The following is a 5775-nucleotide window of genomic DNA, read 5'->3' as shown; positions in this document are numbered from 1 at the left end:
TGCTGCGGCAAAGGATTTACCTGAACGTTAGGATTAATGTCTTTAAAGGATAGCATTCCACTGTTCACTAATCTTTGAACGTCGGCCTTGAAACTGAAGCAGTTCTCAATGCTGTGACCTGGTGCCCCCTGATGATAGGGACAAGATTAGTCAGCCTTGAACCAAGGTTATGATTCATACGTTGGATTTGGAGGAATCCTTATCTAAATGAGTCCTTTTGCCAATATTGTTGGAAACAAATCCACATACCGCATTGGTATGGGGTCAAAAGGAGGATACCTTTGTGCCCGATTATTGTTGAAATTTGGAGGTCGAACCTGCTGCTGAGGTTGCTGCGACCTTTGTTGAAATGGTTGTTTAGAAACCTGAGGTTGATAAGTTGGCGCTGAGTTAACAACCGGAGTTATTGTAGCAACTTGAGGTGGAAACTTCTTCTCAGCTTTGTGCAAGACATTGCTAACATCTTGATCCTTTTTCTTCTTGAAAGGACTTCCATACTTCCTTGGACCAATAGAAGATTCTGGTTCTTTGTTCAAGCGTCCTTCTCGAACTGCTTCTTCTAAACGTACGCCCATGTTTACCATCTCAGTAAAGTCACTAGGGGCGCTGGCAACCATTCGTCCGTAGTAAAATGGACTCAAAGTCTTGAGATAGATTTTTGTCATTTCTTTCTCTTCAAGTGGTGGACAGATTTGAGCAGCAACTTCACGCCATCTTTGAGCGTATTCCTTGAAGCTTTCTCTATCCTTTTGAGTCATGGCCCGGAGTTGATCTCTGTCGGGAGCCATATCCAGATTGTACTTATACTTTTTGACGAAGGCCTCTCCGAGGTCTCGAAAAGTACGAATCTCTGAACTGTCCAAGTTCATGTACCATTTGAGTGCAGCACCAGTCAGGCTGTCTTGAAAATAATGGATGAGCAATTGTTGATTATCAGTCTGAGTCGACATCCTTCGAGCGTACATCATGAGGTGACTTTGTGGGCATGAATTCCCTTTGTACTTCTCGAACTCTGGTACTTTGAATTTGTGAGGAATCTTAACATTTGGAACCAGACAGAGGTCTGCAGCGTTCTTTCCAAATAGATCTTGTCCTCAGAGAGTCTTGAGTTCCTTCTGCATTTGCAGAAACTGTTCCTGGAACTCGTCCAATATTTCATACACGCCAGTGTCCTCACTGGGAGCGTGATGATATACTTGTCCGCCCGGTGGAGGAAAAGTATGCATAATCGGCTATGGAGAAGCCATGACAGCAGATCTTGGAATCTCGGCATTCTGTTGCGCATAACCCATTGCCGTTGCTCTTGGAACTTCAATTTCCAGAGGTCTGTAACCCTCTAGTGGATGCATCTCTGTTGTAGCTCTTGGAACTTCAGAAATTGGGGGTATGTACCTGTCTGGAATAAAGTTATACGGCATGCCCCAAGGTCGGTTGGGCGGCATGGTATACTGCGGAATAGGAATAGAAACAATCTCGGAAACCACAGTCCTTTGTGGTTCTTCTGGCGTTGGTCGATTCTGTGCAACTACCAGGGCTTCTACCATACTATTGAGCCTTTCAACAGCATCTTTGAGAGTAGTAACCTCTTCTCTGAGTTCTCCATTCTCTTGTTCAAAGTCTTCCATTCTTTTCTTGCGACTTGAACGAGTGTTGTATGGACGAGACAGCTTGAATTTCTTTGTTCACCTCCTTCTCCTCCTCTCTTTCTGGAGAAAGGAAAGTGACGATTAGATCCGCGACAATTCTCGTGTCAGTGCGTACGACTAAAGCGATGCATGATGTGCAATTAAGTTAATATTTTTCAAGGAAACACCATAATTACGTTATGAAACATCAAACTTTTATTAATTAAGCGAAAACGCTGTTTTTTACACACTTTGAAAAGGGAAATACAGAGAAACAGAGAGTAAGGACTCTAAAACATTGACGAAGTGCCGACTTCACGTTCTAATATTTTCTTCTGTTTCTTGAGCTGAGCATTCTCTGACGTGAGTTGATCGATGATCAAGGAAGCAGGAGAGATATGATGAGAAAGTGACGATTGTGTCACTTGTCGATCGAGTATTTCAAGTAACTCATCCTTCATTCTTAGGATGTTTTGAATCTCAACATTTTCCGTGTTGACGATTCGATACTTGTTCCTCCAAGCATTCCTTTCTTGGCATACCTTGTTTAATGCCGCTTGTAGTTTTTCAACATCGGTGGAGAAAAGGAAAATTGGTTCCCTTAGGGGAATAGGTTCTTGATGTTGATATGGCATCCTGAGCTTGAATTCCCTGACGCGTACCCATTGAAGGTAAGGATCCAGAGAGATGCAAAGTGTTAGACGATAGGACTGGTCTAGAGGGGGGTGAATAGACCACCTTTTTCGACCTAAGAAAATTTTAGCTATTTGAAACGTGACTTCCCTGAATCACTTAATCGTCTAAGATGATTATGTTATCGGGGACCAGATATGTGCTATAAACCAAACGGATGAGAGTGATAAGTGATGAATTACGTTTTAACGAAAATCTCGATTGTCTCAATTACACACAATATGGTATATTACTCACAATGAACGTTTTCACTAAAATATGAACAAAAATGTGATTGAGTAATTTTATCGAACACTTGGTGATCGATATTTTACCTAACCTTAGTTTTTGTTCAATAATGGAAATAAACGAAAACAAGGGAAAATGCGATAAAGTAAAAGCGATAAGGAACACGATATTTGTTTAGGCAGTTCCTCTATCGTCCTCGCAGGAGTACGTCTGCCCCTAATTTCAATTGAAATTAGGAAAGTTTTTATTTAATTGCAAAATGTTTAACAAGGAAAGAAAGTACCAATCACCAACTACAAAAATGCAGTAAAATTGAAATACGCTTCGATCCTTCCCTTGATTCGAGTCGAATCAAGTCGATGTCTAATCTTTACGATTAAGACCTCGATCGTTTCTTTCTCAATCCTCCGGTTGTAGCAAGTTTGTTGAGTAGATCTTCAATCTCTCAAACCCTTATGCACGGCTGAATTGTTACCAAAGCAAATCGATCATCAAAAACCTTCAAACCCAAAATCTTTGATGAGGAAGGAAAAACCCTATGGTTTTATACAAGAAACACCCTCAACACTCTTCACTCGAACAAGATGAATGTCTACCGTCGAATCTCGAACAAGACAAACTCTACCATCGAACCTTATCAACACACGTTCCTTACTTCGATCGAGAAAGATGATTATGTGTGATTCTCGATCAATAAGCGAAAGGTTGAAGATGAGAAGAAGCTGAGTCTATATTTCACGTTTCTTGTTGTTTTTTCCATAGAATGATCACTTGAGTATTTATACCACACTTAATGCATACCCAATTTGAACACAGCAGAAAAACCAATTTAATGAGCGACAAGTCGACCTGCTCTCTGCATAGGTCGACCTATTGAGTTTGTTGCACCTGAAAATGAGGAATGTGAGACACTTGCGTCGACCTAAAGGGTCGGCGTGCGCATACCCGAGATTCCCCAAAGTTCCATGCGTCGACCTACTCCATCCATGCATCGACGCATTTTCCTTTTTCACCTGAGGTTTCAAAAGCTGAGTGAGTCGACCTGAAGGGTCAGCATGCGCATACCCGAGATAAGCTCAAAGTTCCATGCGTCGACCTACGCATGTAATGCGTCGACGCATTCACTTCTTACTTGGAATTTTTCAGAATCAGCTTGCAAATAGGTCAACCTATTGCATCTATGAGTCGACCTATTAATGTCTTGTGGTCAAAGATACTTGTCTTAGTTGCATTTGCTCGGTTTCTTAGATTCCATTTGGGTTGTAGTTGATTCACAATGTTTTGACGTCATGAAAACTACACCTTGCCCTCACATACTCCCCCTTTTTGATGATGGCAAAACTTGTGAATCTTTGCAAAAAAAATTGAAATCTTTGTATCGAGGCATTGCTTAACCGAGGTTCTTGCTCCCCCTTTCTGTATGCTCCCCCTATCTTGGTGCATGTGTTTTCCATTGCTTGCTGATTCACTCAGTTTTCTCCTCCTTTGACAACATCAAAAAGAAATAGAAAGCATTATACATATATGGTGGAATAACATAGTTCAGTTTTGATCATTTCTAAGCCCTTTTGCAATTATAATCATAAAGCATTCATTCACATAAAACAATACTAAATGATAAAATAAACGGCAAAATACATAAATAGCTAAACCAGAAAAAGCACATAGCTTAGTTTGAATCCTTACACAAACACAAAGTACGGTAGAATTATGTCTAGCGGAAGATAAAATTAAGTCACAAAAATACACATATTTCAACTCTACCATAGTGATACGAGCCCTCACATACCATACCATGAAGTAAGTTTTAGGGTTGAAACGATATTACCTTTACACACGGGAGATGAGAAACAAACCCTCACATATCTTTTGATGAACACTTCAAACATTGTGAGAGCATAGATAATGATGATAAATAAAGCATATGCAACTACTTATAGTTGCAACCTATCTGATATATCAAGGACACTGAGTTCCCTACGGATGTGATAGAAGGGCTCGGTAGCTAGTGGTTTTGTAAAGATGTCGGCAAGTTGATTTTTGCTATCAACATGCTCAAACACTACATCACCCTTCTCAACATGATCCCTAAGGAAATGATGGCGTATTTCTATGTGTTTAGTGCGAGAGTGCAAGACCGGATTTTTGGTTAGATTGATAGCACTTGTGTTATCACAGAAGATAGGAATATGATCAAGCTTGACATTGAAGTCAAGTAATTGTTGCTTGAGCCAAAGTATTTGAGCACAACAATTACCAGCCGCCACATATTCCGCCTCGGCGTTTGACAAGGAAACGGACACTTGTTTCTTGCTATGCCAACTAACCAAGGAATTTGAAAAGAAATGACATGTTCCACTAGTGCTTTTCCTATCCAATTTGCATTCGGCAAAGTCGGAATCAGAATATCCAACCAAAGAACAATCACTACCTTTGGAGAACCATAAGCCATGCTTAGTGGTACCTACAAGATACCTAAGTATGCTCTTAACGGCTTTTAAGTGAGACTCCTTGGGACATGATTGATATCTTGCACACATGCATACACTAAACATAATATAGGGACGGGAAGCGGTAAGGTAAAGTAGGGAACCGATCATACCTCTATACCTTTTTACATCAACCGGCTTACCATGTTCATCCCGATCAAGATTTACTGCGGTAGGCATAGGAGTGTCAATGGCCTTGGACTTAGCCATATCAAACCATTTGATAAGTTCTTGACAATACTTGGTTTGACTCACAAACGTTCCTTCTTTTAGTTGTTTTATTTGAAGACCAAGGAAGTAGTTTAGTTCACCCATCATGCTCATTTCAAATTCTCCCTGCATAAGCTTAGAAAATTCCTTTACAAGAGTCATGTTAGTAGAACCAAAGATAATATCATCTACGTACACTTGAACTAATATTGAGTGCTTTTCATGTCTCTTAATGAATAGGGTAGTATCAACTTTCCCTCTTGAGAAACCTTGATTAGTTAGAAAGTTACTAAGCCGCTCGTACCAAGCTCTAGGAGCTTGCTTTAAACCATACAGGGCACGCTTAAGTTTATAAACATAATCAGGATAATCAACATTTTCAAATCCGGGAGGTTGAGATACATAAACCTCTTCATTAATAAACCCATTTAGGAAAGCACTCTTAACATCCATTTGATAAAGCTTAAAGTTTTGTGAACATGCAAATGCAATTAACAAACGAATTTCCTCAAGTCGGGCGAATGGAGCGT

Source organism: Vicia villosa, linkage group LG6 (assembly GCF_029867415.1).
Source record: "Vicia villosa cultivar HV-30 ecotype Madison, WI linkage group LG6, Vvil1.0, whole genome shotgun sequence".
NCBI lineage: Eukaryota > Viridiplantae > Streptophyta > Magnoliopsida > Fabales > Fabaceae > Vicia > Vicia villosa.
Note: the sequence above shows the minus strand (reverse complement) of the source record.